Here is a 26345-nt window from a genome sequence, read left to right on the forward strand (position 1 = left end):
TGCAATGAGGAATCAACAAGAAGGGCGTTGGTTCCAGGTCTAAGGTGGACACGTGCTGCTTCCAAAGCCCATGACTTGGTGTCAGGTTAGGCGATTCCATCTGCAGGGGCCACTCCTTTGCTTGAATGGAGGTCTCCCAGTTGGTGGTGCATGGATCTTAACACGTGCCCAGTTTCCATGGGTGACACCATCTGACTTAGGTGTAGCCGAAGACAAATCGCCCTGACCCAGAAATTCATCTGAAATTGCATCTGAAGAGGGTGGACATTGCCCTGGAACCGGCAGCTCTTGGACAGCCCAGAAATCCTCATCTCCGAACTGTTGGTCCGTCACATCCGTGGTCACTTCCTAACCCACCACCTGAGATGCTTTGATTCTTTCTGGTTTCCATCCACTGAACTGGTTTGGGGGCAGTCGGCATATTCTCTGGACCCAAGTCATGACTTGGGTGAATTCTTAGAAAGCCCAGTTTTACTGTCTCAGCAAAGGGAGTGTGACCCGCACTCTGAACAAGTTGCTGGTCAGACACCCTGACCCTCCAGAGCGTCGGCCGTCTTGTGGGAGAGCTGTGAGCAGGCAAGAGGGAGTCGGGAAGTCTGGTGAGGTGGAGCCTCTGGGAGGGGTCTGTCCTGCTGGTGGGCCTCAGGGCCAGGCCAGCTATCAGGACCCTGAGCTGCCTCGTGGATGCTGGACTCCAGTCCCTGTGCTGCAGACACAGGCTCTTCCTTGGGCTCAGATTCCAGCTCTGCCACCTGCTAGCATGGGATCCTCGGACCTCTCCGAGCCTCTGATGCTGCCTCTTCTGGGGTCTCCATAGGGACCAAGGGTCCCAAGTGCCTGGTATGTGAGAGAGGCTCAGTTCAGTTCAGTTCAGTTCAGTCTCTCAGTTGCGTCCGACTCTTTGCGACCCCATGGACTGCAGCATGGCAGGCCTGCCTGTCTGTCACCAACTCCCGGAGTTCACTCAAACTCATGTCCATCGAGTCAGTGATGCCATCCAGCCATCTCATCCTCTGTCGTCCCCTTCTCCTCCCACCTTCAATCTTTCCCAGCATCAGGGCCTTTTCAAATGAGTCAGCTCCGCATCAGGTGGCAAAAGTATTGGAGTTTCAGCTTCAACATCAGTCCTTCCAATGAATATTCAGGACTGATTTCCTTTAGGATGGACTGGTTGGATCTCCTTGCAGTCCAAGGGGCTCTCAAGAGTCTTCTCCAACACCACAGTTCAAAGGCATCAAATCTTTGGCGCTTGGCCTTCTTTACATCCAACTCTCACATCCATACATGACTACTGGAAAAACCATAGCTTTGACCAGATGGACTTCTGTTGGCAAAGTAATGTCTCTGCTTTTTAATATGCTGTCTAGGTTGGTCATAACATTCCTTCCAAGGAGTAAGCGTCTTTTAATTTCATGGCTGCTGGAGAGCCTGGAGAAGCAGATAAAATAGTTGGGACAGGAAAGCTCGGGTTGGTGTTCAGATGGCAGCTCATGTTTCTTGATGATCGTGTGATCTTGTGAGCGGCTGCGGGCCCTAGTCAGATGGGTGCCAATGCACCGAGCTGCCTCTGGCCACTCAGATGCAGGGCAGAGCAACCCGAGTGCTGCGTGTTTGTTTACCCGGGGATGTTTCCATCGCCAAGGTCTCTAGGGTGTTGGGCAGCACCCTGCTTCAGTGTCAAGGTGCTGCGGCTCGTGGGGCCTCCCTCAGGCCCTGCTCCACCAAGGGCTTCTCAGGGCTTCTCAGGGTCGCTGGGGTGTCCCTGCCTATAGATGGGGAGGTGGACAACCCAGGAGGGTGCCGGGCATCACATCCCACCATTTGTGAATGACAGAGCTGGATTCAAATCCTGGTGTGTCCATCCAGGGGTGGGGGCATGGGTGCTGCCTGTCTGTCCCCCTGTATGCATTAGGGGCTGTGATGGTGACTTCATGACATGTGGCTGAGTGTTTGGGGTGGGTGAGGCTTGATCCCCTGGGGGCCTCATGATGATGCTTTCTGGTGACAGCGTGGGGCAGGGTTCACAGCCCATCTCCTCAGCTGAGCCGAGAAGCCTGGCCCCGTTCCCAGGTGTGGCGCCCGCCTGCATAGCTGGGAAGGCAGAGCCAGCCCCAGCCCAGCCCCGTCTGCTCCTGAGGACATGCCCTGTGCCTCCAACGTGCTCCTGTCCAGGGTCATGCCTTGGCCCCAGGGATCCACATGGGGATGGACTGCTCAGAGCGTGAGAGGGTCACAGCACGGAGTCCACACACCTCCCTGTAACCTTGACCCCTGGCCTTTGCTGTCCCCTCTGCTGGGTCCTTGGGGTCTTCCGGAGCTGACCGTTCCTGATGGAGGCAGCATTCATGGCCACCCCATGCTTATTCAGCCCAGCCCTGCCGGCATCAACCGTCCTGTTAGTGTCCGAGCTCCCCAGACTCTCAGGCCCACCTGCCGGACCTCTGTGCAACCTTAGGCCAGCTGATTTCCCTCTCTGGGCCTCAGTGTGCCTGTCTGAAAACACAACGGCCACCGCCATCCTCAGAGGTGTGACCTGCTTTCTTCTGACAACCTGCCCCCCGCCCCCGCCCCCGCCCCCCCACTGCAGCGGGGAGATCGTCTGGGTTTGAGGCTCAGCCGTCGTCAGTTCAGGGAAACATGCCATGTGAGCCGCAAAGTCTCCGATCACCCTTCTACGCCACGTGGACCTCATCTGAGGGTTTCATGGCAGGAATCAGATTGCCCTTCACGCCCAGGGGGCCTGGTTAAGGGCCCTTCTCCGCAGCCTGCCAGGGAAGCCACCTCTGTGGACATCTGCCTGGTACCCAAGCCAGCAGAGCAGCTGAGTCCAAGTCCAGGGGAGGCCTGGGGAGGGGGAGGTGTGCCCTGACCCCTGCCGGCGCCTCCTACCCTGGGCGGGGGCGGGAGACTTCTAGGCTAGTGGTTCAGCCTGGGCTGAACCAATTCCGTTGCAAAGGGGGGTTTCGTGTGCCATGTTGCCGTGGCTGGAGATTTCTAAGCAACAAGGGAGGTGGTCTTGATTGATGCCTCTAGGGCTTTGTGGTCAGAACACCTGAGTGTCAGTCCCAGCTGTCACCTGCTAGAGTGTCCCGGCCACAGGTCACACAACTGCTCTTTGCCTCGTTTTCCCACCTCTCAGGTGGAGGTAATAGCGCCTGCTTTTCAGGACTGACCGTGGGCTGTGGGGCCGGGGACTTGGGGTGGTTTTCTTTTGTCACAGCTGGACACGCTGTCCAGGGCTCGAGGCAACGCCTGCAAGGTCTGCCGTGACATCAGCTGGCATGGCCAGCTGGTTCGCAGCTGTTCCTCTGTTGCTGGTTCTCTTGCCTGCCCTGCCCAGCCCACACGATGCTGTTTTACATTCCCTGCCCAGTGCCAGGGTCAGGAGAAGCCCAGTCCCCGGAGAGCTGCCCACTCCCGGGCTCTGAGCGGTGTTTAGGACCTCAGCCCCAACTCAGTCCTGCAGGGCTGTCCTCACTGCACACACAGGGGCTCAGCCCGGTCCCCTGCACAAAGCGGGCACGCTGGATGTCCTGGGCTTTGGGTTTCTTCCCGCACAGAACGAGGGGTTGGAGAGATCTGGCCACCCGACTCCAGCCAGCGCCCAGCGGCCCCGCAGTGCACACCTGCCGGGCTGGACTGAGGGCTCCCCCATCCCGTATCTGCACAGGCTGCCTCGAGTCAAGGCTCCGTGAACAGCCTCCAGTGGAGGACGGATGATGGATGGAGCTCAGGTCCCCGCTTCATGTCCAGCCCCCTCACCCACCCCCCGTCTGTTTGCCCTCATCCTGGTCGAGGACTCATGGTCAGGCCTCTCTGACCTGCTGCTCGGACCTCCTGCTTCTGCTTGGACGTCAGGGGCCCCAGGATCTTGCTGGAAAATGGCATCTCCAAGGCCCCGGTTAGTGCTGCAGTTGGGCGTGAAGTTCCAAGAAGGAAGAATTATAAGGACCACCCTCACAGCCCTCCACGTCAGTTTGGCGACCATGTGTCAGATGCTCCCTGGGGCCCACCTCCACGTTTATGTTCTGAGTGACTAGGCCGTGGCTGCAGGGGTTTACCTGGGAGGTGGTCCCAGGAAGCACAAGGGGGAGGGCCGGGGCATGGAGGGAGGGGGAGCCATAGGGCATTTGGATGGGTGGGTGGCTGCTATGGGCCGTGGGGGCTCAGTCCTGCTTGGGGACTGTGCAGAACGCTCCTAAGAACCAGCAGGACCCTGGGGCCTTTGTCGTCCTGGACGAGGGTGGGGTGGCTGGTCCTGGGATCGTGACCCCCCCAGACACACACACGGCACGGGTGTGACTGTCCTCAGCCACAGGGGAGCCCCGAGGTGGGGTGAGGGCGGGTATCACCACACAGTCGCAGCACCCACAGAGGCCCCACGGCTCCGGATATGGTCCAGCGTCAGCCTGGCTGGGGTACCTCTGATCCCTGCCATCGGCAGCCCCTCGAGGGCTCAAGGCTGTCCTAGAATGCCTGTTTACTTGGTTTATTGAGCACCTACTGTGCACAGAGCACTGTCCTCACTAGTGATTCCCCCAAACGCGTGTGTTTTCTCCTGCCACCTTCTCTCCCCCTTCTGACCCCCTGGTGCTGGAATTCCTCCTCCCAGAACCCAGAACGTCCGAGACCTTTGCCACCATCCTCAGGATCAGTGGACCAGAGCTGGAGCCGGGGGCTCCTGGAGAGGACGTGTGCCTGGTCCTAGCTGCTGTGTGACCTGCAGGTGGACATTGCCCCTCTCTGAGTTGCTTCATCTCTGATTAACAGCCCCCAAGGATGCCCCAGGCCTCATCCCCAGACAGGGTGGATATGTTACACACATGGCAAAAGGGACCTTGAGGATGGGATTAAAGAGATCTTGTGGTTGGGGGGTGGTATTTGGGGGGGGCCTGTGCTGTCTCGAGGAGACTCTGAGGGAGGAAGCAGAAGGGTCAGAGAAGAGGGGAGGCGATGGCAGACGCAGGGCTTGGAGAGGAGACGGGGTGCGGCGTGGCTGGCTTTGAAGATACGGGAAGGGCGGCCTCACTCTGCAAACTGAAGGGCTTCTGGAGCCACGCCACGTGACTTGATGTTGCACGCAGTGGGGGCTGCCTGCCCCTTAGGCTGCCTCTGCCTCCGGGGGGGTCTACTGAGCCCCCGCGAGGGGCAGCGAGGTACAGCGTCACCGGGAGAGTGCATTCCGACACCCCTGGAGTGCGGGGATGCGGGGCGGCGAGGCTGAACCAGGCCCGGGCTCTCACGTGGGAGAGGTGGCCGGCAGACGCAGGGGCGGAGGTCACGGAGCATCAGCGGACCGACCGTCCAGGGTGGCCGGAGCGAGCCAGCCACCCAGGAAGGGCCGGGCTGGGCAGCGAGGGGGCCGTCGGGCCGGGCATGGGCTGTGAGCCCAGTGCAGGACGTCAGACTGGGCAGCAAGGGGGCCGTTGGGCCGGGCCAGGACCCGGCCCAGTGCCTTCCTGCTGCTGCTCTGGCCGCGGCCCCACCGACCTCGAGACAGGCTTCTCGCCGGCCGCCCCCATCCCACTGTTCTCCTCCAGCTCTGAGCCCGGCCACTTCTGCCAAGCACTGAAGCATAGCCGTGGGGTGCAGGGCTACAGGCACCGGTTCCCTTGAACACACCCCCGGCCTGCCTTGGAAATCAGGAAACGTGATCTGTGTGCAGGAGCCCAGCGTCCAGCCAGGCGCCTCCCTGGCTGCCTCTAGCAGGCGTGGGGTGTGACCTGGGCCTGCGGCACACACGGCGCGTGAGCCGCAGGGCAGGTCTGAGTGCTGAGAACCACGGGCGGCCCTGCCAGGGCTCCCCAGGGCCGCCTCCCACTTCCTTGGACAGGGGTCCCAGCCAGACCTCAGCGTCGCCTGGACCGCTCTCTCCCACCAGGCCCGTCATCTCCCTGCCTCACTCTTTCCCCTCTGGCTGAGCCGGGGCCCCCCTGCACCTGCCACATGAGAGCTTCGTTCTGCCCTTGCCATGGCCACCTCGTCTTCCTCCATCAGCCCCCGTCCCCTGACCTGAACCCCCAGATTGCTTCTCTGAGAGTAGCTTGCTGGGTGGAGCACCCAGCCAGCCGGCAGCCTCTGAAAAGGAGTTGAGAAGAATTAAAATCACTGGCGACAGCACAGCGGAGCCCCTAAGTGGGCCCCTTTGGGGGACACCCTGCAGCCCAGGGCAATGTTTTCTAGGAGCTGGTGCCCAGGGAATGGGGTTGACAGAGTGAGGAGGCAGTTCCCGGTACTGGGGCATCCAATAGGAGGGGGACCACTGGCGTGAAGCTCCGTAAACCTCGGGGCTAAAACCGCAGGAACTTATTCTCTCCCAGTTCTGGAGGCCTGAAGTCCAAAATCCGTGTCACTGGGCGAGGTCAAGTCTCGGTAGGGCGGGGCCTCCTCCGGAGGAGCTGGGGGAGTCCCCTCCCCGTCTCTCCTTGGCCGCCAGAGGCTGCCAGCACTCCCTGGCTTGTGGCTGCGTCACCCCCACCTCAAGGCCAGCATCTCCAGCACCTTCAGATCACTCACCCATCTCGGATGGAATCGCTGGTCCCATCCGAGTGTGTGGTCAGGTCTCCCTCCGCCTCTGTCTCTGAGGATGCTGGCGAGCGCGCTTGGGGCCCGTAACCCAGGGTGATCTCCTATCCCAGGATCCTTAACTGTATCCCATCTGCAAAGACCAACCACCCCGTTTTTTAACCGTATGATGTCACATCCACGCGTCCTAGGGATAAGGACACAAGTATATTGGTGGGGTGGGCATTATTCAGCTTTCCTAGGCAGCTTCTCGAACATTCTGTTTCTGAGACTGAAACCCTTTTTTCCTCCTTGTGGTCTATAGAAGAGCTGAGAGTTAGAGAAAAGACCTCTCATAGGATAAAAATTGTACCTCTTAAGTCAGCCGAATATAAACATCCCACGTCCCCAGAGCTGATGGCATCAGGGGCCTCTGACTGTGGGTGTGTATGGTCTCCTGGGAGCAGCTAAGAGAGATGCATTTGAGCCTTAAATACGTTCATGCCTTCGGTAGAAGAAGGTGGCTCTCCGGAATCTTCTGAAGAAGGGTTCTGAAACACAGATATGATTGGTTCATAAAAACTCTTTCACTGCAGGGGTCACAGGCTCTGCAGGGTGAGTGTCCAGCCAGAGATGCTGAGTCAGGAAATTACTGTCCGTCTGTCTGCCCGTAGCAGCTGTTCCCCAGCTTTGAGGGCTTAGGCCCCCTTCACTCAAAATTACTGAGGACCCCAAAGAGCTTTTGTTTAAGTGCATTGTATTTATTGATATTTACTGCATTAGACAGGGCTTCCCTTGCGGCTCAGTGGTAAAGAATCTGCCTGCCAATACAGGAGATGCAGGTTTGATCCCTGGGTTGGGAAGATCCCCCTGGAGAAGGAAATGGCAGCCCACTCCAGTATTCTTGCTGGGAAATCCCATGGACAGAGGAGCCTGGTGGGGTCATGAAAGGTCGGACACGACTGAGCGACTAAACAAGTATATTAGACATTAAAATGGAGAATTTTTAAGCATATTTAATTCATTGAATAAGGAAAATAGCCTGTTGTATGTTAACTGTGAGTGTTTTCAGGAAACATACTGGCCTTGCTTTACAGCTGTGCAAATCTCATTAACGTCTGGCTTAGTGGACGGCGACTGGAGCCTGTGTCTGGCCTGTTTTCTGTCATTTGTGATGCCACGTGTCACGGGGCCTCGGGCAAACTCCAGCGTACATTTGGGAGGGAGAGGGAACGATGGAGGAAAATAATGTCTCAGTCTTGTTACGAACACGGCTTCGACCCGGCCGGCGACCTGCTTGCATCCTGGGGACCCCAGGGTGCCTAGACCACACTCGGAACTGGGGATAAAAGATGGAGTATTATGCAGTCATTAATGCGATTGCCAAGGAGGAGTACAAGGCGTGTGTCCGCACTGGTGATGAATATGGGGTCAGCAATCTTATACAGTGTCACCTATAAAACATGCAGAAAACACACACCAGAAGGAAACACATTGAAACGCAAGAGTTATGGGCAACTCTGCCCGTTTATTTTTTTTCCTGATGCTTGGCTGTTTTATTTTCCCAGCTGCTTCATTTTAAGGATGTGTGGGGGGCAGGCTTCTGCTCAGTATTGGTCTCAAGAGGCTTGAGTGGAGAGCAGCTATCTGACCCCCGGCACCAGCCGGCTCCTGCTCCCGGGACCGGGCGGCATTCTCTATTTTGGGAGGTGGACTCTCACTGTGGCTCTAGGCCTTTGAGTGGCACCGACATGATGCAGGAATTACGTGTGTGTGTGTGTGTGTGTGTGTGTGTGTGTGTGTGTGTGTACTCTGGGATAATTTCATCCGCTGTTAGAAGCAAGAGAACAGTTTCTGTGGGCTCTGGAGCAGGTTTCACAGTGGCCGATGAGGAGTTGGGGGCTGGTCTGAAATTCGGCGTCCCCTGCAGAACTGCCCGGCCCTGGCAGGGCTCCAGAGGAGAGCTAAATATAACCTGGGTGTGTGCTGGCAACCTCGGGCATCCCAGCCCCCAGCTGGTGGCGGAGCCGAGCCCAAGGGAGCAATTGATTTGTCTAATGGAGCTCAGTGTCTGCCATTTGTGGGGCACCTAGTAACCATGGGCGGGCGGGGAGGTTGCCCAGGCCCCGTATGGAATGCCACAGAGCCTGGCAGGGTGGGGATTTTTTTCTCCTGATTTTCAGATGGTGGGGGCAGCTGGACTAAGACGGGAGGCAGGACCCACGGTCACGTGGCTGGTGAGGGGGGCGGTGCGCTGAGCTGGGAGCACCCCTAATACCCCTCCCCCCTGGGGGGCACGCGTCTCCCCCTGGATCTTCTGATCCGAGGACTGTGGTCACGTGTTTCTGAGGGCTCTGGCCTCACAGGTGGCAGAGAATGATCGCAATGATCATCGTAACGGCCCAGATAGCATCCCTGCTCGGGTCCTCCCGACACTGCAGGAGTGGTCTCCGTGACTGCCCATTTTACAGGTGGGCACACAGAGGCCAGGTGACCTTGAGAAACCCGCTCCAGGGACCCGGCTGGTGGCGGGAGCTCCTCCGGACCCCGGCTTCTGCTGAGCTGTGTTCTCCCTCCCACGTGAAATGTGGGTCAGCCGGCTCCCCGGGCCCAGCAGGAGCCCTGCTCCGTGCGCCTCCGTGCATCTGTGATTCTCCTCCACGCCTCACCTTGCAGACGGGGGGCCGGCTCTCTCCTGCTCCTCCCACTGGCCTGAGGCACCATGGGACAGGGTGATGTCACCACGCCTGGAGGGGGCGGCAGGATGGGGTGACCAGTGGGGGCAGGGCAGCCTTCTGAAAGGGACTTGCAGAGAAGTGATCCCTCTCTCAAAGTACGGCGCACTGCCTCCAGGATTGGCACCTCGGGGAGGACATCTCACTGGAGACTGGGGCCCTGAGGGTCATTCCTGCCCACCCCGGGTGCAGGGGGCCGCTTGCCCACTGATACCCTCCTCCCCTCGCCCCCAGGCACCCCTGCAGCCTCCAGGAGACCTCAGCAGCACTCTACTCTGGATTTCGGGGTGCAGAGGGATAGCTGGGCCTCAGCCTGCCTCCTGGGAACCCCTTAAAGCAGTCTTCAGGGAGGAGGTGGCTCCCTGGATTCCCCCCACCAACGATCCTATTTCCTCCATGAGGACCTGCCCCTTCCCGGGGTGACCGACACAGGAAAGGACACTCCTCTTTCACAGGAGACCCTCCCCACCTCCCTGGAGTGTGTGGAGCCCTTGGCCGGGTGCAGAACGTGACCTTCTTCCCTCCAAAATCTTCCAGCCTGGTGAGAAAGGCGGACAGCATGTGGGGAAGACATACTGTGAGAAAAAGCAGTCCCCTGGGAGGCTGTAGGGAAACGGAGAGAGGGCAGGGAATCGACCGGCCATAAAAGAGAAATCCTGGCAGACTTCCTGAAGGAGGTGATGGCTCACCACTTAGCAGTCAGACAAAGCTGTAGGAGAAGGGCAGAGGTGAGAGTGTAGGGCATGTGTGAGGCATTTCACTCACGCCTCTGCCCCACACTAGGCCCTGGGTAAGGTGCCATCTGCCTCTCAGGCACTGTGATCCCCTGTCTGCCCTCACGGTACCTTGCACATCACCTCTCCGGCAGGAAGTGCTCAGTGATGATGTGGCTAGAGGGGGCCGAGGAGTCACGGCATCCAGAGAGGGGACAGGGAGGGAGCATGGAGACCATAGGCTCCTGGGGGTCTGTTAGACCCACCCCCACCGGCTCCCATGACTGCAGGCTGAGCCAGGGCAGGGGTAGGGGCGTCAAGCAATCTCAGCATGTTTATCTGTGAATGGGGTGGGGGGGAGGTTAAACCCCTGTGTGGGTGTGGCCAGGACTCGGGGAGGACCGGTCACTCTGAGTGGTGGGAGGGGCGTGGAGGGGACATGGGTGCCCGGGTCATCCGTCTTCCTTGGCCCCTCGTCCTCCCTGAGAGCTCGGACTCATTGAGGGCCACACCAAGCCCACGTCCTTGCAGAGGGCTTGGGGGCCCGGCAAGCTGAAACAGGGACACTGACCCTGTCCTGGGGGGCTGGGTGGGGGGCAGGTGTGCAGGGAGACCACTTGGGGTCCAGGCGTGGCCCCTAGTTTGGAGGCCAGGGCTCCCTCCCTGCCCCGCAGCAGGGACGCCCACGACCCAGCGCTTGGCAGCTGACCCCACGAGCCCTTGCGGCCCAGACACAGACCTGCCCGTCCTTTTGTTTGGGAGCAAAGACAGCTGGGGGCAGAAGGGGGAATCGTCCATCCCCGCTGGGCGATGCCAGACAGTGCCCTCTGGAGGCACAGTCCAGCCAGGGAGGCGGGCCTGTGAGGGGTGGGTCGTGGCAGTGGGCTTTGGTCCAGTGTAGACTGGTGAGACCTGGAGACCCAGAGAGGGTCTCAGGCCATGATGGAGACCCTGGCTGCGGCCCGGCTCTCCCTGTCCCAGTTCTGGGAAAGAGGGTCATGCCAGGAATAGAACCTTGTATTTCCCACGGCTCCAGCCACCGCTCCAGGCCGCAGCAGTCTGGAGAGTATCGGCCCCAGGCCTGGGATCTGCGGATCCGGGTCAGAGTGGCGGGTAGGGGAGCAAGCCACTGGCCACCTGGCCAGCATCAGGACCGTGGTGCCCAGAGGTCGGGTTTTTTTATCACCTCTTTCTGGGAGCCATTCTCTGCCCGGGGCAACCAACCCACTCACATGCAGGCTACAAGTTGGGAAGTTTGGGAGTCTTGGCCCCAGGCACGTGGACAAAAGGAGGTTCACGATGTATCCCCAGACTGCCAGGCAAGCCAGCGCCTTGTCACAGTCCTCCTCTTACCTGGGACCCGGGGTCGCCCTCATCTGTGGACCTGCTGTGCGCAAACCTGCGGAACATCAAGCCAAGCCTAACCCACCCTCCCCTCGTCTCTGGAAGCAGAAATATTCAGATACCATTGACTTGGCTCTGCTTGAGCAAATAGACCCGAATCCTATTAATATTTGGCAAAGGCCATTTCCCTGGGTGACCGCGAGCTGCCGCGGGAGGATAATGAATTGCAGGGCAGGCTCTGAGCGAGGCCACGTGGGCTGTGGTCTTGCCAAGGAGGGACCAGGGGGCTGGTAATTAACTGCCGGCCACGTCTGGGGCCCAGACTTGTGGGCCTTCCCAGGTCTTATAAAATCCGTAGGATTCCAGCTCATGATCACTTGGGCCGTTACTTCTCTGAGCACTCAGGTATCTCTGACCTGGTTAGAATCCTCAGAACTGCTTAGGGCTTTAGGGGTTGGGTGCGAGGGGTCGCCGAGGTCACAGCCAGACGAGGCAAAGCTGCGATTTGAGCCCAGGGCTGTCTGTCTCCCTCCCAGCCTCCCGGGTCACAGGAGAAGGGGGTGTGCAGACAGCGAGAGCTGCAGGTCAGGTACACGAACTTGTAGGAGGCCTGCTTCCACAGGGAAGCAGGCAAGGCCATTGAGGGTTTTTTTTTTGGTAGATTAAATTATTTATTTTAACTGGAGGCTACTTACTTTACAATATTGTAGTGGGTTTTTGCCATACACTGACATGAATCAGCCATGGGTGTAGATGTGTCCCCCATTCTGAACCTCCCTCCCACCTCCCTCCCCATCCCATCCCTCAGGGTCATCCCAGTGCACTGGCCCTGAGCACCCTGTCTCATGCGTCGAACCTGGACTGGTGATCTATTTCACGTATGGTAATACACATGTTTCAATGCTATTCTCTCAAATCATCCCACCCTTGCCTTCTCCCACAGAGTCCAAAAGTCTGTTCTTTACATCTGTGTCTCTTTTGCTATCTTGCCTATAGGGTCATCGTTACCATCTTTCTAAATTCCATATATATGCGTTAGTATACTGTATTGGTGTTTTTCTTTCTGATTTATATCACTCTGTATAATAGGCTCCAGTTTCATCCACCTCATTAGAACTGATTCAACTGCATTCTTTTTAATAGCTGAGTAATATTCCTTTGTGTATATGTACCACAGCTTTCTTATCCATTCGTCTGCTGATGGGCATCTAGGTTGCTTCCATGTCCTGGCTATTATAAACAGTGCTGCAATGAACATTGGGGTACACGTGTCTCTTTCAGTTTTGGTTTCCTCAGTGTGTATGCCCAGCAGTGGGATTGCTGGGTCGTATGACAGTTCTATTTCCAGTTTTTTAAGGAATCTCCACACTGTTCTCCATAGTGGCTGTACTAGTTTGCATTCCCACCAACAGTGTAAGAGGGTTCCCTTTGCTCCGCACCCTCTCCAGCATTTATTGTTTGTAGACTTTTTGATTGGAGAAGGAAATTGCAACCCACTCCAGTGTTCTTGCCTGGAGAATCCCAGGGACGGGGGAGCCCGGTGGGCTGCCGTCTATGGGGTCGCACAGAGTTGGACACGACTGAAGCGACTTAGCAGCTTAAGCAGACTTTTTGATAGCAGCCATTCTGACTAATGCCGTCGATTTTAATGAGAAAAGAGGCTCGAGAAGACCCTGCTCACACACCCAGGTCTCCTTGGCTCTGATTCAGAGTCTGTTCGTCCTCCAGACTTCCTCACAGCTGACCCTCAAAACCAGCCGGCTTGACCCCAGGCAGCTCTTTTGAAGCAGCCACTGGCTCTTGCCTTCATCCCACGTACTTCTGGGTGCCATCCTCTGCTACCAAGGACCTTAAACAGGCTGCACATGCGCTCAGCCGGGTCCGACTCTTTGCCACCCCGTGGACTGTAGCCCACCAGGCTCCTCTGTCCATGGGATGTCCCAGGCAAGAATACTGGGAGTGGGTTGGCATTTCCTACTACAGGGGATCTTCACGACCCAATTATCAAACCCGCATCTCTTGTGCCTCCGGCATTGACAGGCAGATTCTTGACCATTGGCACCACCTGGGAAGTCCCAAATAGGGGGACCTGACCTGTTTTAGGGGTCTCACTCTCACTTGAGTTTCTTGGAATCTGTTTTATTATCATTAATCATGAAATAAGGCAGACAGACATTCATTTTTGCAAGAACAGGGGATAGAGGAGGGAGCGGTCTGTGACCCAGCCCCATGGCCGCTCGACCCCCTACATGGACCCTGGCTGCGAAGCCTCGGGCCGCGTCCTGCGCGCCCCTCCCGACGCCCCCCAGGAAGCGCCCCCGAGTAGGACATGCTCTCCTACAGTCGCTTCTCAGTGGCTGCCTCTGACTCTGGGTTTTCTCTGGTTTGTTTGGCCACGTTCTTTTTCCGGCACTAAGTACAGCATTTTCTGCGTTCACGTGCCTCGTATTGTGGTAAAAGATACGTAATCTAAAGTACGTCACGTTAGCTGTTTTTACGTGCGCCGTTAGAGGCACTAAGTACATTGACGTTACTGTAAGACCTTTCCCACCATCCGTCTCTGGGATCTTTTCCATCTTTCTCAGCTAATGGTCCTCACGAAGTAACTCCTCACCGCCTGCCGCCACGCCTCCCGTCCCCCGCCCTTGACGCCCACAGTTCTGCTTTCCCTGTGGATCTGGCGACTGTCGGGCCCTCGCAGAAGTGCGGGTGAGCCTCAGAGCTTGTCCTTTTGTGACCAGCTTCTTTCATTGAGCGTAGCGTCCTCCAGGTTCGTTATGTTGCAGTGGGTGTCGGAATGCCCTGCCCTTTTTTTTTTAAGACCGAACCCTATTCCGCTGTGTGGATGGACCACCCTATGTTCATCCGTCCATCCTTCCCTGGAGACCTGGGCTGCTTCTGCCTCCTGACTGTTGGCAACGATGCTGTTGTGAACACAGGTGAGCCGTATCCACTCAGGTCCCTTCTGTCCTTTCCTTGCGGCGCGTCCCAGGGTGGGATTGCTGGCTGAGAGGTACCTCTACTTCATTTCTTGAGGCAGCATTGTGCCATTTTCCCGGTGGCCGTGTGACCTCACCATCGTCAAGGGGTGTTTGGAGGGCAGGGTCTCATCGGGGGGCCTCTGGGTCCACCTTGCATGGACCCGACTCCTTGTCTTGTCAGAAGAGCCCGCCCCCACCTCCCTGCACGCTGTTTGGCAGCCAGGCTGAGACCTTGGAGGTTTCCCCACGTGGGCTGCCCCCTCTCCACACCGTCTTTACCCAGGCTGGCACCCTTCTGGGGTGGCTTCCCTCCCCACCTCTGCCCCCAGCCTGCCAGAGCAGCAGGCGTCCTGCAGGCCCCCCTGTCCTGCTCCTGGTCTCGTCCCTGCTGATGCAGGTGCTTGTCCACCTGTCCGGGTGGGTCTGAGCCCTTTCCATCTGCCTCCCTCCAGAGGGGGCCCTGTGTTCCTCGGCTCAGAATCCTGGGAGCCCACGGGCACCCGTGCAGAGCAGGGGCCCCGCACCCTCTGGAGCCTAAGTGCCTGAGTGTCAGGGTAGGGGACCCCAGGCCACAGCTCCCAGGACCCAGGAAGCGTCTCTGTCCAGCGGGGCAGCCTCGCTTCCCTGGAGCCTGAGTGGGAACACAGCTGTGCTGGGGAAAGCTGCAGCTGAACCCAAGGCCACAGCGCAGGATGCTGCCCGATTAGTGAGGGATAAATTTAGCCACGTTGATGGAAAAGCATCCTGCGTCTTCCTTCCTCCGCTTCCCTTAGCCCCGAGGACGTGACTCACAGAGGGCATGGCTATACCTCCCTGCAGCCCACCCCATGGTCTAGAGATGCTGGTCTAGAGGGTGAGGGACCCCAGTCCACAAAGCAGACCCGGGGGGCTCAGTGGGTGAGGGACCACAACCCACAAAGCAGACCCGGAGGGTCAGTGGGTGAGGGATCCCAGTCCACAAAGCAGACTCGGGGGGGTCAGTGGGTGAGGGACCCCCGATCCACAAAGCAGACCCGGGGTGGGGGTCAGTGGGTGAGGGACCCCTGATCCACAAAGCAGACCTGGGGAGTCAGTGGGTGAGGGGCCCCAGTCTACAAAGCAGACCCGAGGGGATCGGTGGGTGAGGGACCCCGACCCACAAAGCAGACCTGGGGGGGGCCAGTGGGTGAAGCCCCCTCCTCCTCTGTCTCATCCAGAGCTCCACCCCTCCAACACCCTACTGCTGTGAAGTTTTGCTGCCCTTGGCGCTGGGCAAATTAAACTGTGGTAAAATAAACACAGCGTAAAGTTTACCCTCCTAAGCGCTGTGAAGTGTAAGTTCTGTGGCATCAAATACAGTCGCTTGTATGGCTATCGCCACCAGCACCTCCTGAACGCTTTTCCTCTTGTGAGACTGAAACTCTGACCCCCTGACACACCAGACGCCCCACCCCCACCCCCAGCTCCTGGCGAGCACCGTTCTGCTTTCTGCCTCTAGGATTCTGTCTGCTCCAGGGACCTCACGTTAATGGGGCCCTGTAATATGTGTGCTTTTGTGGCTGACCTGTCTCACTGAGCACAGTGTCCTCAGGGTTCATCCGTATCGTAGCCTGTGTCAGCTTCCTTCCTCTTGAAGCTGAATAATATTCCATTGCACGGAGAGCCCACAGTTTGTCTGTCCATCCACGTGACCGTGGACACTGGGGTGGCTCGCCCCTTCAGCTGTTGTGAGTGATGCTGATGATAGTGGGTGTGCAAATACACGCTTTGGGTTTTTACAGCAGCAGCTCTGTGGCAGGTGGTCCTGTGGTCCTGCCCCAAACAGGCCAGTGCAGAGCCCTGGACATGTGGGGCTCCACTGGACCCTCCCCACTGTCCAGGAAGTGTATGTGCTCCTCCCGTCCCCGGTATAGATGGGGAAACTGAGGCCAGCGGGGTGCAGGGACTTCCCACCATGCCAGCATCTGGGCACAGGGCCAGGGCGCTGGGTCGGGGGTGGGTTTCCACATTCAGAGCCCACGCCCTCACCTTTCCCGTGGAGCGTCCAGTCTCCCGTGCGCCTTTGTCTGTTCTCTCAGCTATTGGTTCACTCATCAGACACTGGGCGGGTCCCCTCTCCTCCCTGTCCTGGGCTGGGCTGGGCGAGATGCGTCTAGGATATGCGTCCCGCCCTTAGGAGCTCACAGGATGGAGGCCGAGTCACTCAGAGGCAAAGAACCGGCGATGGACTACCCATGCCTGCCACAGCTGCCAGCCGTGGGGGTGTGTGTGTGCAAGCCACACACTTGCCATCTCTGGCTACAGGTGAGGGGCGGAGGGTTCCCTGAGCCCCAGAGCCAGGTGTTCTGAGCCGGATCTGTCTCTGTTGCTGCAGTATTTTTCCAGGATCCATGAGGGTAAAGTTAGTGAGTTGTGGTCTATCCTGTTCCTGGGGGAGTCTGCCTTCTGCCTTCTCCCCCAAATCTTTCTTTTGAAAAGTTTTAAGCATATAGAAAAGTTGTTGGGGGGGGGGTCAGTACAATGAATACCTTGTGATACTTTATCATCTGGATGCATCAACTATTAACATTTCGCTGCATTTTGCTCTATCAGACTCTCTGTCTCTCTGTTCTGAACCATTTGAAAGTTAGTTGCATCATAACCCCAGGCCTTAGCACATCAGTTCAGTTCAGTCGCTCAGTTGTGTCCGATTCTTTGCGACCCCATGAATTGCAGCACGCCAGGCCTCTCTGTCCATCACCAACTCCCAGAGTCTACCCAAACCCATGTCCATCGAGTCGGTGATGCCGTCCAACCATCTCATCCTCTGTCATCCCCTTCTCCTCCCGCCCCCAATCCTACCCAGCATTAGGGTCTTTTCCAATGAGTCAACACTTCGCATGAGGTGGCCAAAGTATTGGAGTTTCAGCTTCAACATCAGACCTTCCAATGAACACCCAGGATTGATCTCTTTTAGGATGGATTGATTGGATCTCCTTGCAGTCCAAGGGACTCTCAAGAGTCTTCTCCAACACCACAGTTCAAAAGCATCAATTCTGCGGCGCTCAGCTTTCTTCACCGTCCAACTCTCACATCCATACATGACCACTGGAAAAACCACAGCCTTGACTAGACGGACCTTTGTTGGCAAAGTAACGTCTCTGCTTTTAAACATGCTATCTAGGTTGGCCATAACCTTCCTTCCAAGGAGTAAGCGTCTTTTAATTTCATGGCTGCAATCACCATCAGCAGTGATTCTGGAGCCCAAAAAAGTAAAGTCTGACACTGTTTCCACTGTTTCCCCATCTATTTCCCATGGAGTGATGGGACCAGATGCCATGATCTTAGTTTTCTGAACGTTGAGCTTTAAGCCAACTTTTTCACTCTCCTCCTTCACCTTCATCAAGAGGCTCTTCAGTTCTTCTTTACTCTCTGCCATAAGGGTGGTGTCATCCGCATATCTGAGGTTATTGATATTTCTCCCGGCAATCTTGATTCCAGCTTGTGTTTCTTCCAGCCCAGCATTTCTCATGATGTACTCTGCATATAAGTTAAATAAGCAGGGTGACAATATACAGCCTTGACGTACTCCTTTACCTATTTGGAACCAGTCTGTTCTTCCATGTCCAGTTCTAACTGTTGCTTCCTGACCTGCATACAGGTTTCTCAAGAGACAGGTCACATGGTCTGGTATTCCCATCTCTTTCAGAATTTTCCACAGTTTATTGTGATCCACACAGTCAAAGGCTTTGGCATAGTCAATAAAGCAGAAATAGATGTTTTTCTGGAACTCTCTTGCTTTTTCGATGATCCAGCAGATATTGGCAATTTGATCTCTGGTTCCTCTGCCTTTTCTAAAACCAGCTTGAACATCTGGAAGTTCACGGTTCACGTATTGCTGAAGCCTGGCTTGGAGAATTTTGAGCATTACTTTACTAGCATGTGAGATGAGTGCAATTGTGCGGTAGTTTGAGCATTCTTTGGCATTGCCTTTCTTTGGGATTGGAATGAAAACTGACCTTTTCCAGTCCTGTGGCCACTGCTGAGTTTTCCAAATTTGCTGGCATATTGAGTGCAGTGCTTTCACAGCATCACCTTTGAGGATTTGAAATAGCTCAACTGGAATTCCATCACCTCCACTAGCTTTGTTCGTAGTGATGCTTTCTAAGACCCACTTGACTTCACATTCCAGGATGTCTGGCTCTAGGTGAGTGATCTAGGTTGGTGATGGACAGGGAGGCCTGGCGTGCTGCAATTCGTGGGGTCGCAGAGAGTCGGACACGACTGAGAGACTGAACTGAACTGAACTGATAGAGCTTCTCCATCTTTGGCTGCAAAGAATGTAATCAATCTGATTTCGGTGTTGACCATCTGGTGATGTCCACGTGTAGAGTCTTCTCTTGTGTTGTTGGAATAGAGTGTTTGCTATTACCAGTGCGTTCTCGTAGCAAAACTCTATTAGCCTTTGCCCTGCTTCGTTCTGTACTCCAAGGCCAAACTTGCCTGTTACGCCAGGTGTTTCTTGACTTCCTACTTTTGCATTCCAGTCCCCTATAATGAGAAGGACATCTTTTTTGGGTGTTAGTTCTAGAAGGTCTTGTAGGTCTTCATAGAACCATTCAACTTCAGCTTCTTCGGCTTAGCACATATCACATATCACATACCCAAATATCAGCCACAGAAAATCCCTGTTTCCTGTGCCCCACCCCCACCAGGGCCCCTTTACAGATGTTTGTCTACGTTTTCTCCTCCAGGAGCCAGTCTGGGGTCTACACCACAGCTGGTTAACATGTCTCTCTGTCTTTGGTCTCTGTTATTCGGGGGTGTTCTTCCCACTTGTTTTCTTTAGTTTTTTGTTCATGCCGCCGACACTTAGTGAGTCCAGGCCTGTTTCCCTGTGGATCGCCCGCTCCCCGATCTGGCTGGGTCTCTGTTCCTTGGTGATGGGCTTTGGGCTGAGCGTTTTTGGCGAGAGGCTGCTGTGTGACTGCTCCCCGCACAAGAGCACGCAGGGCCGTTGGTCCCGTGTGCTTTCAGGTTTTTAGCACAGCCCGAGTGCATCCAGCAGGGGTGAGAGCTCCTGCACACGTGACTTTGTACCTGTGTGCAGATAGACCTGTGAGTGGAAGTTATACCTCTGCCCAGAAGCGGAATGTTAAATCGGAATGTCATCTGTCTGCCAAACCACTGTCCCCAGAGGCGGGTCCAGGTCACACCTTTAGCCAAAGGACACGAGAGTCCCTTGTCCCCGTCCCCTCCCGGCCCAGCACAGGGCACTGTCCATCTTCTCATGTTCACCAGCGGATGGGGAGAGGGCCTGCTTTCCCCTGCCCTCTCGGGCACTGAGGGCATTGCTCTGGCTTCCAGGCAACTTGGGTTTCTGTGAGTCTGCTGTTCCCTCCTTTGCTGGTTTTCTGTGGGTCTGCTTGTCTATCTGTGTTGCCCCAGCAGGGGGATGGGCGTGTGCCCTGCGCTCTGTCTGGCTGGGATGAGGAATCGCTCTCCATCTGAGCTCGGGTGGTGGGGCCCAGGACGGGGTATGTGTGTGTGCTGGGGGCAGGGGGCAGGGCAGAGGCGCAGGGTGCTGCATCCAGGTGTGTTGCTGGGCGGGGAAGGCAGTGTGGGCCGAGGAGAGGCATCTCTGAATGGGGAGACGGAGGTGAGATCACCTCCGATCATCCTCACCGGCGATTTCCCTGCTCACCAGGCTCGAGGAGTCACCAAGACCCTCTCCCCTTCTCGTCCTGCGGGGCCTCCTCCTGGCCTCGGGTGCCTTCCTTCTTGCTGACTCCTCCGCTGGACTCGACCTCCTGCTCTTAAGTTTTCTCTGGGCCTTTGAAGTTAGCTTCAGCATCATCTCCTGCTTCGAGAGGCCCTCTGACCCCCAAACCCTGCAGCAGCTGCCGGGTCTGCTCCTGCTTTTCCTCCCCGTTACACACTGATCACAGATGAGCCTGCACGTTAGTTTGTCTCCCTGACTGTGTTTGTCGCCCTGCCCGCCTGCCAGCTCCTGGTGGCAGCCTCAGAGCTGACAGCCAACCCGCCCACACCGACAGAACACCCTGCTCAGGGCATCCGCTCCTCTGCGATGCAGACCGGACAGCCTCTGACTCGCTCAACCCTTGGGTGTCCGGGCTTGTCCGACTGCAGCCACCTCCCGGCTGATGTCTTGGGGGTCCCTGCTCTCCGTTGCCTTAGGGGACCTTGGACTTGCTGTCTCGGGGGCATATGTGTCATAGACAGTGGTGCGGATGCTGTGGGGGGTGGCGGGCTGAGGTGTGGCCCCTTTTGAGCACAGCTCCGCCCATGTGGACAGGGGTGAGAAGAGTGGACTGAAAGGACGTGGTCCAGCCAGGCTGGCAGAGTTGGGTCTCGATCCGGGAGGCCTCCTGAGCCCCCACCCCCACCTCAGAGATGGTGCTCTGTGCTGGGGACCCGGAGGTCAGCCTGGCAGGGAGGAGGGATGGGGACAGAGTCTCAACCAGGTGAGAAAGGGGAGGAACCGAGAAGGGGCAGCTGGGGGGGGATGGAGAAAGCCTAAGGGCACTGCCAATGTGTGGCGTGTGGCGCCGGCTCCTCCGAGACCACAGAGGGTGTTGGTGACGACGGGCAGGTCTGTGTTCTGGGTTGAGTTGTGTCCCCGAAGAGCGGTGCTGAAGTCCAGACTCTGGTCCCTGTGAACGTGACCTTATTTGGAAATAGGGTTGTTGCAGACGTAGCTAGTTGAGATGAGGTCACATGGAGTAGGGCGTCCTGATAAGACGAGGAACAGAGACAGGGACACGGAGACTCGGAAGGAGGGCCACGGGACCGCGGAGGCAGAGGCTGAAGGGTCGCCGCTCTGCACCAAGCATCGCCAGCGACCTGCGTCAGGAGGAAGCGAGGAAGGGCTCTCCCCTGGGGGTTCCCGAGGGACCACGGCTCTGCTGGCACCCCGATTCAGGACTTCCGGCCCCCAGACCCTGAGAGAATAGAGTCCTGTTATTTAAGCCACCCAGTCTGTGGCCGTTTGTTCCAGCCAAACTCATACAGTTAGGAATTGGAACCGAGAGATGCCGCTCACCAAGTGCCCAGCACATGCCACGTGCGGCGCCGGGCGCTTTCACATGTGTCATCTCGTTCAGTCTTTCTGCAGCCCGCGGGCAGGCACCCTCATTATACAGACGGGAAACTGAGGCCCAGAGAGGTGAAGCCAATGGACCCAGGTCACACAGTGGCTGAGAGATGGAGCTGGCTGCAAACCCAAGCCTGCGTGACTTGCACAAGGGCAGTCAGCTGGGTGGAGGTGTTGGTGTGCGGTGTGTGGCCCTGTTGGAGGGTGGGAAAAGGGGGGTGAGGGAGGGTGGCCATGGTGAGGCATTCTCTTTTCCGACCGTGAGGCTCCTGGGGGACTTCCAGGTGGAGGTGTCCAGCACTCCGATGGCTCTGGGGGTTGAGTGCTCAGGAGAGGCCCGGCTGGGTCTTAAGGAATCCTTGTCCAGGGACTGGGCGATGTCTCAGATCCCTTTAGAGCTAATTTTTATGCCCCTGAGAAAACATCGGTGTCTTCTTTGCCTTAAACTCACCTGAAAAACCAGTACTCACGTGTCATAAAGTTTTCAAGCCCTTGATTTCATTTGTTTCTCATCTTTTTAAGCAGCGTTTGGCAATGAAGATGCCAGTGGGCATCACTCGGGAAGGCTCAGGGATGGGTGGACGCAGAGTGGGGCTGTTAGGGGTGAAGAGTTATTCTGGAAGGTGGAGCAGGGAGTGTGCGGGGAGGGGGGCAGTCAGGGGCTTGGGGATGCAAGTGGGGCCACCGTAGCCGCCGGGGACCACAGTCCCCCTTGCCTTTCCGGGTGGAGCCAGCCTGCTGGGGCCACAGGTGGAGGGCCGTCCATGGGGCAGGTGGCCTGGACCACGTCCTCACGTGTGGGGATCCTTCCAGGCTCCTGCATCCCGCCCACCCTCTGTGTCCAGGAAGAGTGCGTTTCTCTCTTTCTTTAAATCACCGTCATTTCTGCTTGGTCCCCCCGACTCTGGCAGGGATACAGGCATAGAAGTCAGGACAGAACTTTCTCCACTGCAGGTGGCGACCCATTTGTGGGTGTGAAATCAGTTTAGTGGGTCACAGCAGCCTTTGTTACATAAGAGGTTAAATTGAATAGAAAAAGAGCAGACCCAGTCTGGAAAAAGAGGAAAATAGCAGAGCACATCCCAAGTAATAGGGCGAAGTATTGTTTGGTGGAAAAAAAAAATATGTTATGTATTCACATATTGTATAAACTATTGCTGTGTGTGGCAGGCTGAAAAATGCTCCCCCACCCCAATATATCACGTCCTCATCCTAGGACCTGTGAGTATTTGACAAAAAAGGGTTTTTGCAGATGGGATTAAGGTAAGGATGCTGCATTGGGGAGATTATCCTGGATTGTTTGCGTGAGTCCTAAATGCATCACAGTGACTCTTAGGGGGGCAGAGGGAGGCTACAGACAGACACACAGAGGAGAAGGGGCCGGGACCAGCAGGGCGGGCAAAGATGGGGTGATGCCATCATGAGCCAAGGATGTCGGCTGCCACTCAGAGTGGGAAGAGGCAGGAAGGATCCTCCCCAGGGGCCCCGAGGGAGACCTGCCCAGCAGATACCTGCGTTGCAACCCCGCAGTACCAAGTTTGGACTTCCAGCTTCCAGAACTGTTGTTTTACCAGTTCGTGCTGGTCACAAGAAACTAGTACGCTGTGGAACCAACAACCTCAGCTCAGAGGCTAAATCAGCAACCAGTTATCCTGGCTTAGGGTCTGTGGGCTGGCTGGAGCTCAGCTGACCAGGCTGGGCTCCCGGGGGCTGACCCTGTCCCATCTCCATCTTCCTCCTGAGACTGTCGGGCTGGCCTGGGGATGTGCTCTGTGCAGGAAGAGCAGAGGGGGCTGTGTGACGCCTGAGCCCGCAAGCAGTCACTTCCGCTTGCGTGCGTGCGTGCAGTGACCAAGTCAGCCGCGGGAGCAGACACAAAGCCAAGGGGCCGGAAGAGCCCTCTCCCCCTGAGACAGGACTCTGGTGAGGGGGCGGGAGCAGGGTGGGCTCAGACCCGGTCCATCTGCAGGTATGCACCCCTGTGCACGTGGGGCCACTGCCTGGTAGACGCGCCTCTCTGCGCGCTGATGTTGGAACAGTTTGGAAGCTGCCCGCCAGTGGCAGAGAGCCCAGTTCCAAGGGCACGTCCCCCGTGCCCTGGATGCAGCCGTTCGTGGGTTTTCAGGGCCCGGCTCTGCCTCTCTGCCACTCTCCCTGGAATCAGTCTGGAAAGTTCTGGGTGGGGAAGGGATAACGTCCCACCTTACCCCTCGCCTCGCATCCTCAGAGGGATAGATGGGACCTCATCCTGCAGGGTCTAGGGCGGGGGGACTGCTCCCCACAGCCCCAGCTGGTCACCATCCCAGGAGGGGACGTGCACATCCACCGTTAGCTTGGGCTCACCAGGATCCGGGTCCTCCGCCTTGAGCACACGGGGACCTTGGAGGGGCCGCGGGGCAGGGATCTCCCACCATGAGGCTGGGCGGCCGTGGCCCGTCCTCCCCGTGGCTGCTGCCTTGTGTTGCCCCTCCTCCCTCCTCCCCCAGAGCAGATGCGGAAGAGGGGCAGGGCCCAGGCAGCCCCCCACCCCACCCCCGGTCCTGGGAAACCACCTGAGGCTGTGGGAGAGGAGGCCGAGGGTCCCTGGACCCCTGGAACCTCTGTGGGCAGGGGAGATGTCCCTACAAGCCAAGGGCAGTCTCCCACGGGCCCGGCAGCCACTGCAGTTGGTGGGTCATGGCATGGGGTGGGTGGGGAGCACTGAGCTCCATGGGGGCCTTGGTGCAGGCCAGACAGGGTGGGCGGGGAAGGTGCCTGGAGCTGAGGGTCTGTCAGGCAGATACCTGGAGAGGCATGGAGCCCAGGGAAGACCTAGTGTGGTCAGCAATCACCAGGTCAGGCCAGCTGAACCAGGCCCGGGGCAGATTTCTGCCCCAGGGGCCCAGGGGCCAAGGAGCCTCCAGCCTACGGTTCCCATCTCCTGGGAGGCCCTTCTGGCGGTGTTGTGGCTGCTCGTGCCATGCACAGGGGTCTTGGCTCCCCCCAGCCAAGATGGGCAGGAGGCATCAGGCCCAGGGGGGACCCTGGTGGGGGAGGCGCCAGCCCTGGGGAGGTGAGGCCAGAAGGCAAGACAGCTGGCCTCTGCTGGGTGCTCTCCCCAGGAAGCAGCGGGCTTGGGGTTCACGTCCAAGCCATCTTCTCTGGGACGCATAGGAGAGGGAGTTGGTCCTTCTGAGGGGGCCTTGAGCCACGCTGAGTCCAGGCCAGAGCAGCGCCTGCCCTGTGGGTGGATGGTACCCGCGGCTCCTCCTACGAAGATTCTCTTTCAAGTGCCCAGGCACACCCCAGCCTCCCTCGTTCTCAGGGTGAGACCGACCCAGGGTTTTGATGGAATGTTTGTTGCCCTGGCCACTGCTCGCCTTCCCACCCCAGCAGAGCCTCATGTAACCGAAGGCGCCGTCCTGCCAGGAACATCAGCTCGCTGTCTTAGCCTCTCTAGCCTCGCACAGGCTGTTTCCTCCTTCCCAGAGTCGAGCAGCTTGCCACTCCTTGGGCTCTGAGTCACCCCGGGTTCTCTCTGCTGGGGCATCTCCTTAAGCCCCCCCCACTGGGAGCGCCCACTGCCCCCTGTGATATCCGAAGTCAGGCATCAGTCACCGTATTGCCCCTCTTCTCCTGTCTGACTCTCAGACTCAGAGCCTGCGAGCCTCTCTTGTTCACTAGAGCTGGCCCAGCTCCCCCCGTCTCTGCCTCGGTGTCCTCATGGGGGAAGTGGGGACAGGACGGTCCCTGCCTCGGGTGCGGGGCTGGCTGGGGGCTCAGCGGGGCTGCTGTCTTTGTCGCCATCGCCAACGCGGTGGTCGTTTCGGCCCCGAGCCGGGCAGAGACTGCAAGGCATAGAAGCTGCAGAATAGATGAGTGGAGAAAAGCGCTCCTTTGTAAGCACGCGGGGCTGTCATTCTCTTCCTGGGATGCGTCATCCGTACCCACTGGCGGGACCCAAGGGCCTGGCATGATGCTGCCTGCAGCCCTGTGCATACCATCCCCCCGTCCACCGGGCAGAGAGGTTCAGACCAGTGTGATTAGTCGTGGTGGTGTTGGCTGCTCAGTCGTGTCCGACTCTTTGCAATCCCACGGACTGTAGCCCTCCAGGCTCCTCTGTCCATGGGATTCTCCAGGCAGGAATACTGAAGTGGGTTGCCATGCCCTCCTCCAGGGGATCTTTCCAACCCAGGGATCAAACCTGGGTCTCCTGCATTGCAGGCGGATTCTTGACCATGTGAGCCACCTGGGAAGACCTAGTGTGGTTAGCGAACATCAGATCAGGCTGGGAGAGACCCGCCGGCGGCCAGCACCCGCTCTGACTCTTCAGAGCTGAGCGGATGAGGTGTTTTCTGCTGGGTGCTGGTGGAGGGCTGACGTGGCTCCCCCCAGAGGCGCTGCAGCTGAGCGCTGGGAAATATGACCCATGCTCCAGGGTGTGGCCACTGAGCCTCTCCACTGTGGGATCCTGGCTCCCGGCCATTAGGCCATCACACTCACGATTAACCAGGATAACGCCTGCAGGTTCTCAGGGGCTGCGTGCTGGGGGCAAGGCAGGCCTTCCTGCTTCTGTGGTTCATGGGTCACAGGGCATTTCTGCCCCCGGAGAGCTTAACGTGGAGTGTCCAGAGAGACACCCAGTAGCACAGGGGGAACCAGGGGGCCGGGCAGTCAGGGTCTCTCACGCTGCCTTTATGCCCAGGTCCCCCCTGAGAGTTCCAGCCTGAGTTTCCTCCCCTCTGGCACACGGGGGCTGCGGAGTGGGTTAAGTAGGTCGCCCCGACATTCATGTCCACCCAGAACCTTTGCGTGTGACCTTATTTGGAATAGGGTCTCTGCAAGGCAACGGCACCCCACTCCAGTGTTCTTGCCTGGAGAATCCCAGGGACGGGGGAGCCTGGTGGGCTGCTGTCTATGGGGTCGCACAGAGTTGGACACGACTGAAGTGACTTAGCAGCAGCAGCAGCAGGGTAATCAGGGTAAGGATGGAGATGAGGTCCTCCTGCAAGAGAGT

At 57.7% G+C, this 26345-nt stretch overlaps 1 protein-coding gene across 50 annotated transcripts in view; it reads left to right on the plus strand.

Annotated features, from left to right (window-relative positions):
• The window catches only part of ABLIM2 (actin binding LIM protein family member 2), a 161358-nt gene that overhangs the window by 4219 nt on the left and 130794 nt on the right, over nucleotides 1–26345 (plus strand). The window lies entirely within an intron of this gene.

The sequence above is a fragment of the Giraffa tippelskirchi genome, chromosome 1, assembly GCF_054371585.1.
Source record: "Giraffa tippelskirchi isolate mGirTip1 chromosome 1, T2T-mGirTip1v1.2.pri, whole genome shotgun sequence".
Lineage (NCBI taxonomy): Eukaryota > Metazoa > Chordata > Mammalia > Artiodactyla > Giraffidae > Giraffa > Giraffa tippelskirchi.